Below are 12618 nucleotides of genomic sequence, written 5' to 3'. Positions count from 1 at the left end.
AGAAAAGAGTTTGACAGAAGAGGAAGAAGAGAAGGAGGAGGACAGGCTTTTGCCACTGAACTCTCTTAACCGAAGATAAGCGCACTCCTGAAATTTTTTTCTTATTTCGAAACTCTGAATAATAAGTTTAAACAAAAACGAAATATGTCTGCGTAGCCAAACATAAACGGAATCTGGGAGACTCGAACCAAAACTGCAGCATTAGCCGACAGTTTGGCAGTTTGGTGAGTGAAAAGGCGCATGTTGAATTTTCAACATTAACAGTTATTGTAGATAATGAAATTAAAGGAATGATTTATTTTGGGACGACTTGAAAAAGCCCCGATTCGTTTTACAAATTTGAAATTATGACACCCTACCACGTACTATAACAGGCAGCTGGAGAACTTCTCTAGGTCACTGTCCGCGACGAAGAAACAAAATTGAGTGTTTCTTCCACCTTCTGGCCTCAATCCGGAGTTCAAAATGACCTCTCAAGTTTTGTAGATCATTCAACTGCAATACTTCAATCACCAGTTGGGGCAAGAAAGAAATGTGCCGCACCACGTCCAACCAAACGCCTTCACAGTCATCGCCAAAGCCACTCCTGGTTGATCCCTTCCTCACTGATGACCAGCTCCTTCAACCACGCCGCATGCAGTGCTACTAACCTTGAAAAGCGGAGGTATATTGCGTTCACTTGCGTTCTTACTTTTACCTTTTCCAAAGTGACTAGAGAAACATAACGTAATTTCTCGGACTTTGCTTCCTTCACCTAAAGCAAGCTTTTCTGTAGAGCCAGCTTGTTGTGCAAAAAAGACCACCTCCAAAAACAAATTAGCAATTTTCGCAGGGGATTGCGACACTTTCGCAATCGTCTATAAAAAATAATAAAACAGGCAGGTTTTAATCCCGCTTAAACCGCTTAATCTCCACGAGAAAGTGCTGTCTAGTATGGTTCGGCATGGTTTTGCCATTGCGGTTTAGCATTGAGACTGGCCCATAAGAAGCGTCCTTACAGCACGTGTTAGGCTTTAAATTCACGAATGTGTTATTATGAGCAGTGAAGTAGTTCGAAAACGTGTTTCTACTACGCTGGCTGCGTTGGGGCATCGTATTAGCCATGGCTGCGTAAGGCGTCACAGCCGCTGTGGAAATTTTTGCTGCTCTGATAACCACCGCAATTCTTTAGCGCTGAAGACAGCAGATGAGTCTGAGGCGCTCTTTCTCATGAAATTCTGCGCAAAGGGATATATATAACACCTTACGTTGCCTCATTGTCTGCAAAATATATATATATATATATATATATATATATATATATATATATATATATATATATATATATATATATATATATATATATATATATATATATATAGCTTATTTCGCCAAACCGGCCCTTGGAATCAGCGCTTAGTTGCATATAATAAAACAAACATATATGAGAACAAATGAGAATATAGATGAGTGGCACTTTTGTGTTATGTTAGTTTTTTCCGATTAAGAATTTAATCAGTTGTGAGATATTTTTTTCCTTTTAGTAATATTTCGTGATTAAAATAGTTTGGCTTATTGTCAGGCGGAGCTAGCAATAATAATAATATTATTATTATTATTATTATTAATCAATATTAATCATCATTTTTATGTGCCATGACTGAGAATAATTTGGTTTCATTACTTAAACACTATTATTCACCCGAAAAAGTACAAAATGAAAATATGACTTGTTTAACAGCAAGAGGACAAGCTGACTGAAAACAACGGAAGAGAATAAAAGCAAAGGTTAGTGAGTGAGTGAGTGAGTGAGTGAGTGAGTGAGTGAGTGAGTGAGTGAGTGAGTGAGTGAGTGAGTGAGTGAGTGAGTGAGTGAGTGAGTGAGTGAGTGAGTGAGTGAGTGAGTGAGGGAGTGAGTGAGTGAGTGAGTGAGTGAGTGAGTGAGTGAGTGAGTGAGTGAGTGAGTGAGTGAGTGAGTGAGTGAGTGAGTGAGTGAGTGAGTGAGTGAGTGAGTGAGTGAGTGAGTGAGTGAGTGAGTGCTGCACATATTCCTATTACGCCATTTCGTTTAGAGCGTGATCGCTCTTCCACGAGCTATAACCGGCCCACCACGTCGGTTCGTCGCAAAATTGGCAGTCTCGACCAGTTTGGACATTGCTATTATATTAGGAGAGAAATCAGGATCCATCCTCAGCTGAGTTTAATCCGCGGAGACACGTTCGTACAATCAGGATGTGAAACCGGAGTTCTTTCGGGTTTGGTTCGGGTTTGGATTCACGCCTTTCGGTTTCAGTTTCGGCTGCGGAGACCCATTCCATTCCGGTTCGAACCGGTTCGGGCAGGGTCGAACCAGTTAAAAAGGGTTCAAACGGGTTCAGAAATAAGAAAAAATTAAGGGCTATGTTTTTTTTAATCCGCATTTTTAATACTGAGTTTTCTTTCCTGCTCTATTATATAACAAAAGCAAGAATATTAATGTAGTAGCCCGTATATTGTCTTTGTCGTCAGATGTGATGGGCTCCAGTTGGATGTACAGACCTCAGCTAACCGGCGATTAGAGTAATATTGAAGGAAATAATTATTATTTTCATTGGCGCATAACCAACTAAAACTATTGTGTGCCAAAAGTTAAAAAAAAAATAAGTGCTTCCTGCTGCGCTTTTCAGGTACAATAATTTCATATATTTTTAGTTTAAAGCGAAACCTCGTCTCGTACATGTACAACAATATTTCTTTCGCCTCCCACTAAATGAATTTGGAATAGATCTAGGTCGAACGAAGCACGCACTCGAAGACTAGCGATGAATATGGCATATGTGTGACTATATTTATATCGCACAACACACGGATGCCTTTCCATTTAGCGTTTCTATAGAGGTGAAACGCAAAGGCACCAGTGAGTTGTGGCGCAAAGGCGCTCACAAAAGTCCCCTCGGACACGTATTGGGGTTGGAGTCATTATCGTATTTGCCGGAGAACCGGATTAATACGACCACCGTCTTGTTTCGCGCCATAGCCGCCTGCATAGGAGCGCTATATAATTCCTTCTGTAACCACTTTGATGTAGACTGTTATGTTAATTTACAAGCATGACATGACATCGTGTCTGCTCGCAAATATTTCATGTGCTCAGTAAATGCTGCCAACTTTTTATTTGGCAGCCCAGAAAGACCGAAGGAAGAGGACATTATCCAGGGTTGTTGAAGTCATCCGAGTTCAGTGACAAGACAGGATATACTTTGGTGCAGAAAATGCTCTATCGACGCGGACTTAAGTAGATGGCGCTACTGTAGCTAGAGGACGCAGTTCTGAATGCCGCAACTTCACCTCCTTCCAAAATTTGAAAACACTCGAGTTTTTGCTTTATGGGAACCTTTCGAAATGCGTAGATATGGCTCTGTACTTCAATTCTGAGAGAATTGCCGCTGTCTCCGGTTCTTTGAAGGCAGTCTTCTTCTCTTGCCATATGAAACGCTTCAAGCTCATTCTCAGCTTGTAAGCTTAACACAGGGGGAAATTCTGCTGCAGCCTGTAGCGGTACTTGATCGCCGCCGGCGATCCTATATGAAGCCGCTTCAATGTAGTGACCAAATGCCTTTTATCGGCACCTTTCTTCGCTTGTCAGAGGAATGTGACATCGAGGGTCTCACATGGAGTTCACCGATTTCGTAAATATTGCCTTTGCTTCTTCTGTGTTTTGTTTTTTTTTTTTGTTTTTTTTTTGTAGGGCCTAGTCTCAAGCTCCTTGTGTCCTCTTGACTTCGCCCTCTCTATGCTTTATCAAGGTGTCTTTCCCGACCTCATTTGTCACCGCGGAACCTGTACACTAAGGTATTAATTACTTACGTTTTCTCTCAACTGTGAACTTCTAGCTTTTAGAGCTACTTTTCTAGACTGCCTTAGGCGTTTGCATCAGTGATGGGGGATAAATCGATGAAACGCGTTTTTTATTTTCGGCACCATAGTTCTCCGAGCCGAAGCGGTAGCACACCAAGCAGAGCTTGTAAATTAATATTCCTACCAGTAATTGCACTTAGTTCCTTGCTCCAACCAGTAAATATTCAAATTTCAACATCGAATCATCATTCATGGCAAAGTTTAACTTGCCAAGGGAAATAAAACCACCAGACATCGCTAGGGACGAAAGGAATTCGACAAGACAAAAGCGGAAATAGACTTACGGAATCACATTTGTCCAAGTTCACATCCCACTCAAGAACAGGCAGGTAGGTTGCTGCTCAAGGCGGCCTTCCTTCCATCAGCGTCGACTTATCATTCTCGCTTGGGCAACCAAAATGCATCTGCGGACGTCGCATCGGAGAAGACTGCTCTCCACGTGCCACGTGACTCATTGCGACATCGTCGAACGATACATGAATAAAATTATTTACGTGACATTAAGACATTCGTCATTTCGTTTTTTTGCGTTTTAAATTGGTACATACTTATTTATATAAATATGCAACTACACTTACGAATTATATGCTATTATTTCACTGCCTAGGAAGCTAGACTCTGAAATGGAGCAACTTTCTCCGCGGGTGGCGCCACCGCACAGTGCAGCGGCACCCGTTCGGGATGAAACGATAGCCTCGAATCTGAAGTTGGCGATATGCACTACATTTTCCTTTGTTCTTGTCACCATTTTGCAAGGGATGAATTTTCAGTATGTTTGTGGTGTGCAGTGGCGTTTCGGAAATAAGCGAGACCAGCGCTTTATAAGCAACGATAAAAGAAAACGTAATGAAGGTAAGTTGCCAGCAAAAATGGGTCGAAACTGTACCGCGCACCTTTCAGAACGGTTCATCCTATTTGTTCCGGTTCGGGTTAGCTCCAAGATGATGGAGAAAATTCGGGTTCGGTTCGGTTCGGTTCCGGTTTCGGTTCGACACCCTGCGTACAATGTATTTCAAGCGAGGCTTTGTGTCTACGCCGCTAAAGGCGAATTCTGCAACATGCTTCACTGTGGTCTTCACAAACATGCCTCTAGAAGCTAGTTATGACGAGAAGACCGCGGCAGCGTTATTTTCATCTATCATCTGAAAAGTAAATCCAAGCAAAAGTAGTGCTTTTTCACCTTATATTAGGCTCAGCCACGTGAAACCTATGAAATTTTTGTTACTTCTCATCGCCTGGCTTTTGTGAAGGAGCAAGATAAATAAAGAACTCTTGTTCGTCTTTTTAGAAGAAAAAGTAGTTTCTCTCTCTCTCTTTTCTTGTTTTTAAAACGACCTGCAAAGCAAGGATTTCTCTCCAGGGGAAGTATTCAGAGACGCGCGAAACAGTACTGCGTATAGAAATTCTGATGGGGAACTGCCAAAAGAAGATTATCCCGTCCTGGGCATTCCTTTTCTAATAAATATATAAACTAGCGATAATAGCGATATTAGCGATATCAAACGTTTTCAAGGCAACTGATTAAAAAAAGTATGTTCAAAGAGTCGCATAGAAAAACTTAAAACATTTTTTTCGACGTTCCGGTCGTGGCACGACCTTTTTAAAGAAAAATGTCGTGCTACGACCGAAACGTCGCAATAAATATTTTAAGTTTTTCAATGTGCTCTTGAACACACACCCTATATATATATATATATATATATATATATATATATATATATATATATATATATATATAATATTTATTTATTTATTTATTTATTTATTTATTTATTTATTTATTTATTTATTTATTTATTTATTTATTTATTTATTATGCCTCATCACAGCATTTGACTCCCGACCATGGTGCTGTTTATGTTCTCGGTCCACACTCGCGCGATAGCCTTCCAATCGCACTAGACTGTACAGGTAAGGAAGAGCACAAAGTCAGAAAATACAAAGTGCAGGCGACTCCCGAAGAGTTCCTGACAGACATGTTCACTCGGTCCGAACAGCAAATGCGAAGGTTATCTCTTTAACACATAGTTACACAGGAGGTGATGTGGCTGGTTGGCCGAGTTGAATTGAACATTATTTTGAAACAGCGCAATAACACGGACAGAAAGAAAGAGACAAACACGCATTGCGCTGCTTGTTCGTCTCTTTGTATACGTCCATGTTGTTTAAAATAACACACGCTGTTTGATTAGAAACATTAGCTTTGCTCCACTGGAGCCGACTGGTGCTGGGATGTGCGATTGGTCTTCGTCAACTCAGATGGCAGGCGTCCTGTTCCATGATTAATTTTATTAGGACTTCAGAGTAACATCATTGGAAGTCCCGTCGAGCATTGACGCAGGAACGTTACTGCAATGATGTATGAATTCAGAACGATCAAGATCGGGTAGTCTCGAACTCTTACACTCCCATTCGAGGGAGTGCTTTCGTTTGAGCCGAAACGCTGATTACTTCTATAAAAGTTATATATATATATATATACACACACACACATATATGTGTGTGTGTGTGTGTGTGTGTGTGTGTGTGTGTGTGTGTGTGTGTGTGTGTGTGTGTGTGTGTGTGTGTGTGTGTGTGTGTGTGTGTGTGTGTGTGTGTGTGTGTGTGTGTGTGTGTGTGTGTGTGTGTGTGTGTGTGTGTGTGTGTGTGTGTGTGTGTGTGTGTGTGTGTGTGTGTGTGTGTGTGTGTGTGTGTGTGTGTGTGTGTGTGTGTGTGTGTGTGTGTGTGTGTGTGTGTGTGTGTGTGTGTGTGTGTGTGTTTTCGACGTTTCGACCAGGGTCCGGTCGAAACGTCGAAATAAATACACCGTTATGTTTTTAAACTCTTGGTGATTCATTTTACATTTATTAATAAGTTGTCATGGATGGTTTCTCATATACTATATAAATATAAAAAAGAAAATAGTTACCTGATGAGGCTGAGAACACAACGTAAGTACCCACAACTTTGGTGTCTCTATCAAATTCCAGCGTCCGCTTCGTTCTGAAAATGACCAGCCGAGAATAGTACAGTTATTCGAACAGTGCCATACTTCCATAAATAGTACAAGAAATTCAGGTGAATCCTTGAGACTGAGGGCGCCAATGACACTCTGCAAGCAATATAGTGGTTGCGAAAGGGATCACGCTAAAAAGCGTATTGATAAGAGCATTGCGGATGTTCGTAAAACTTTTCAATGTGACTTGCAAAAACCATTGGACAGATCTTCAATATGAGCATCACCTCCTTTGTCAAAACCATTTAAAACCACAAGAGTGTGAGCTTGAAATCTGATAGGGCATGCTTATGAGAGTATTTTAGCCATTTATATAGTTTTAAATTTTAACTAAATACTGCGAGTCGCTCAGAAGCGAATGAGTGAAAGCATATCACCAAGCTAAAGCTTTAGTTTATCCCTCTCAGATCTCGAACACAGTAGAGATTTTGCGCCAATTACTTTCTGATTTGTTGTTGCACTACGTCTGGACTTGTTGGTTACTCGAATCGATGAGAATTAATGGAAAGTATAGCAAGCGGTGATGTCGGCCCAAAAAAGACGTTTTCACAAAATCTCCTAGCAGAGCCAGATCTTGTTTTCGGCACAGTTGAGGAAGTAGACAAACGCTAGACGTAAACCACACACTAAGTTGTCCTCAACCACGCGAAAGCGAGAGATGGTTCTACTGATGCTGCTGTTGTGAAAGCGTCTGTTCTGGTCCGGCATCGCCGCGTATGATGTGTGCCTTCCATTAACTATCATCGAACCAGGCTAGTACGCGACCTAAATGTAGTATGAAATAAAAGCTAGTGAAACGTTAGTTCTATGCAAGAGGAAGCCAGCACCTTAAATACGCAATACTGCCTAATTCCCTCTCTTTCTATCTATTTTGCTTTCTTTAAGCAACGTAATATTAAGCGTATAGATGTTAGCGCCCTGCAAGCCAGTAGCCCCAAGTGTACGCTGGAATAGTCCATAACAAAGATGAGTGCGCCAAGAAAAAAAGATACGATGGTTTATGCGGATACGCCATCAAAATTCTTAGGTGCAATGCCACACATTAAGCACTCTCAATCCTTTTGCCATCGGTGCCAGACTCCCGTTTCTCGACTTTCTTTGCAAAGCAGAAGTTTATGCTCTTCAGAATGGTTCCTTCGCCTGCTTCTTTTTTTTTTTTTTTTTTGTCGCCAAGCGAACAGGGATAACATGTGATTAAGCAGTCTCCCATAATTAAGTATTATTTCGCGAAATTATGTATTACCATCCGCGTTCTGTTCTTTGATGAAAATATAATTATGCACATTATGCGAACAACAGTCGAATCATGACTATTTTATCTTATGTTTACGGATACAACGCGAGAGGGATTTTGTGAACTCGGGGTAAATGTAAAATAAACATTCCTACAATCATATGCAATTTCGAGCTGCTCAGGCCAACCGCAGCCGTGAGCGCACTAAGAATAATAAAAAGGATCTGCATTAATAGCTTTGAATAAAACGTGAGGTGCATTTTGAGGCAAAATTCTATCTCTACTGCGCAATTTTGTGGACTGCTTGTTTTCAGTTTGCGTAATATAGGATTGTTCGGTGTACTAAAGTTAAGGGCCTTACAATCCAATCTACTCGCACTGGAATGTTGATGAAGAGTACCCTTGCAAAGACGCTGGGGTTCTGTTTCCGCAAGCAAAGTGAAATTTTACCCATATTATTGTTCTTCTGAGCTCTGTGAGTAGAGAAAGAAAAGTGAAGCGGCAAAATCCTAGTACAGAGCATGACGGAATTTGAAATTGAAGATTTCGGGTTTAGCCTATACTCGGAAGAAGTCGCTCTTGCGCTCTTCACTTTCGCAAGCAGGCTGAAGAAAATACACGAACTTAGCCCGCCCAATAGACTCGTCTACCCAGCCAGGCCCCAAATATGTAATTTAGACTAGGCGATTACTACACGGTAAAGTTTATTGGTACGCTTTAGCCTAAGGGAACGCGATGTCAGTTCACGCTAGGCTGTACCGAGCCTACAGTTAATTTCCGCATATAAAGGGCTCAACTGCAGTTCTCAAACATGGCTCCCACGCGTACATCAGCAAGGGGAAGAAAGGCAAAAAAAGGCATAATATGAAGGGGAAGAACCGTTGTGAGCCACGTTACCGCGGGCTCTGAACGGATCGGCCACAGAGCCTGTTGGCCTACTCGGTGGGGAGAGCAGATTCTCGCACTACCGAGGCTGCAGCGGTGCCCGAGCCCAGCCGCATACGACCGGCTGGCCGCGGTTCCTCACTCACACGCGTACACACATGCCCGTGCAGGGGCGCGCACAGCGATGCGTGTGGGAAAAAGGGCCCATCCCCGGACGGAAGGAAGGACCCCGGGGTTGTTTGAGCAGGCAGATTGAGGAGGGGCGCACAAATAGAGATTAATAAGTGGACCCCGGCGGTGTACTGTAATGCGAGGGCGAACCCCTCTCTATGATTACTCCGAGAGGGGCATGCGATATCGCGCGCCCAATTACGAAGCGGTAATAGCTGCTTTCAGCTCGGCTGGTACAACTATAGCATCGCGTGAGAAAATACGCTTTTTTTTTTTTCTTTTATTCTCCCAACTCGTGTTCTAGCCAAACGCATTTTTTTGTGTCTGCTCGGGGCAGATTATTCGGTCGTCAGCTTCCCCTTTGGTTACCAGCAGCTGCATGTGGCAGCATACCCATAGGCGCTAATGTAATGTAAGCGGCATGTCATCTGCAAAAAGAAAACAAGAAAAATAATAAAGTTGGCAAAACCGTCTCATCCCACGCCGGTCGTTTCTTTTATGCGGAACCTTGCACTGCACAGTTATCAAAGTGCCTGATCATATACACCGGCCCTATTGTTTCTTCTTTCGAGACATATATAGTTGTTGCCGCACCAGGTGCACATACCCGCTGATGTCTTTAGCGTTTCTTATTTTGTCTGTCCTGTCTTATTTGTCGGATGCACACCTGTGCTCATTTGTGTTCCCGGCGTATCATGGCCATCAATATATTCTGCCGGTCTAAAAGTGCCCTGCGACACTTTCATGTACTCCGTAAAATAAACGGGCAGTAATAGTTGAACCATGACACGTTCTCAACTGTCAGGTGTCATATAAGGCCCCAAGGAAAACTGCAAACGCTGAGCATGTTGGGCAATCTGCCCGATTCTTCTGCGGCTGGCAAAGCGTAAGATAAACCAGGGAAACCTTGCTCTCCTCGAGGCTTAACTCGAGACAGCGGGACGCCTGCTTGGGCATCTTCGCCCCCGCATACCAGTGCCTTAAACTATTTCAAACAGACATCAAGAGCATCATCATCATCATCAGCCTGATTATACCCAGTGCAGGGCAAAGGCCTCTCCCATATTTCTCCACTTAACCCGGTTCTGTGCTCGCTGCATCCACTTGACCCCAAGATATCAAGAGCAAGATGCATGAAATTCCGACTCGGTTCAACCTCTATTATTCGTATGGGGTGGCACAAAGAAGGATGGGGAATTAGGGGAAGGACAGATTAGACACACATTGCTGTGCCTATATATGAAGCTGAAGGCCTTCACCATCATCACCATCAGCCTGACTATACCCAGCAGGGCGAAGGCCTCTCCCATATTTCTCCACTTAACCCGGTTCTGTGCTAGCTGCATCCACTTGACCCCAAGATATCAAGAGCAAGATGCATGAAATTCCGGCTCAGTTCAACCTCTATTATTCGTATGGCATGGCACAAAGAAGGATGCGGAATTAGGGGAAGGACAGATTAGACACACATTGCTGTGCCTATATATGAGGCTGAAGGCCTTCACCATCATCACCATCAGCCTGACTATACCCAGTGCAGGGTGAAGGCCTCTCTCATATTTCTCCAATTAACCCGGTTCTGTGCTAGCTGCATCCACTTGACCCCTGCGAACTTTTTAACCTCATCCGCCCACCTAGCTCTCTGCCGCCCGCCCCCTGCTACGCTTTCCTTCCCTTCGAATCCAGTTTGTTGCCTTAGGCGACCATCGGTTATCCTCTCTTCGCACTACATGCCCTGCCCATGCCCATTTCTTCTCAATTTCCACTAAAATGTCAGTAACTTGAGTTATTTCTCTCACCCACTCTGCACGCTTCCTATCTCTTAAGGTTACCCCTACCATTTTTCGTTCCATAGCCCTCTGGGTTGTCCTCAACTTAAGTAGAACCCTCCTGATTAGCCTCCACGCTTCAGCCCCACAGGTGAGTACAGGTAAAATCCAACTGTTATATACTTTCCTCTTGAGCGATACCGGTAAGCTGCTAGTCATAATCTGCGAGTGCTTGCCAAATACGCTCGATCCCAATCTTATTCTTCTTGTTATTTCTTTTTCATGGTTTGGATCTGCGGTTACTACCTATCCTAAGTAGACATATTCGCCTACTACTTCCAGTACTTCGCTACCTAACGTAAACTGCTATTCCTACCTGAGGCGGTTGAGCATTACCTTAGTCTTCTGCATATTGATTTTCAAGCCTATCTCTCTACTTTTCCTTTCTAGGTCACCAATCATTATTTGCAGTTCGTCACACCAGTTGCTTAGCAAGGCAATGTCATCAGCAAATCGCAGATTACTGAGGTTTTCTCCATCTACCCTTATCCCTAACTGCTCCCATTCCAAGTCTCTGAATACTTCCTCTAAACAAGCTGTGAATAGTACTGGAGAGATTGTGTCTCCTTGCCTAACACCTTTTTTTATGGAAATTTTGTTACTTTCTTTATGCAGAACTATGGTTGCTGTGCAGCCACTATATATATCTTCTAGCACTTTCACGTACGGCTCGTCTACCCCCTGATTTTGCAATGCCTGCATCACTGCCGAGGTTTCAACTGAGTCAAATGCTTTTTCGTAATCAATGAATGCTATGTATAAGGGCTGGTTATATTCCGAGCATTTTTGTACCACCTGATTGATGGTATGGGTATGACCGATAGTAGACTACCGTTTCCGAAAACCTGCTTGATTCTTTGCTTGATTGCAGTCTAAGGTTGTCCTGATTCTATTAGCAATTACCTTAGTAAATACCTTATACTTAACAGACAGTAAGTAAGTAACAGACAGTACTTTATAAAGCTGTGCACAACACCATACCCTCAATTTTAATCAACAGGAAGGCCCTCACCAATAACAATCAAACAAGATTTGCTAAGGACAACAATTTTCTATTACCAACAGTTCGAACAAACTACGGCAAGCACACGGCTCTTTTTGCTTCTTTACAAATTTGGAATAACCTCCCTTCTCATGTCAAGCAATCCCCATCTCTGTCCGGTTTTAAACAACAACTGTTATCCGTATTATCACAATAGTGTCACATTCAAACAAGTTTTTTCTTTATATACTTACCGCTTTGTTCACATTCTATTCATGAGTGTTTTCATATGCCCGTAGGGAAGACGTATCACTTTGTATATGTATCTTTGTATGAATATGTATCACTTCGTATACTTAATTTTAACAATACCGGCCACGCATGAAATTTTCAAGCTTGTATTGAATTCCTATTCTTTTGTTTTTACCATATTGTGTTCGCCGGTTTTGCCTCTTTTGACTGCTTTTGCTGTACCAATAATATTTTTCACAAGTTTATACATCCATCCATAGGAGGTCCCGATACAGCCTTGAGCTCTGGGACCTCCTTCTGTATTATTTATGTAATACCTGTTTCATGAATAAACAAACCTCTTCTTCTCCAAAAAAAAAAAAAAAAAAAAGCTGATTGGACTGTAATTATTAAG

The sequence above is a fragment of the Amblyomma maculatum genome, chromosome 3 (assembly GCF_055883805.1).
Source record: "Amblyomma maculatum isolate TAMU_Amacu chromosome 3, ASM5588380v1, whole genome shotgun sequence".
NCBI classification, from domain to species: Eukaryota; Metazoa; Arthropoda; class Arachnida; order Ixodida; family Ixodidae; genus Amblyomma; species Amblyomma maculatum.
Note: the sequence above shows the minus strand (reverse complement) of the source record.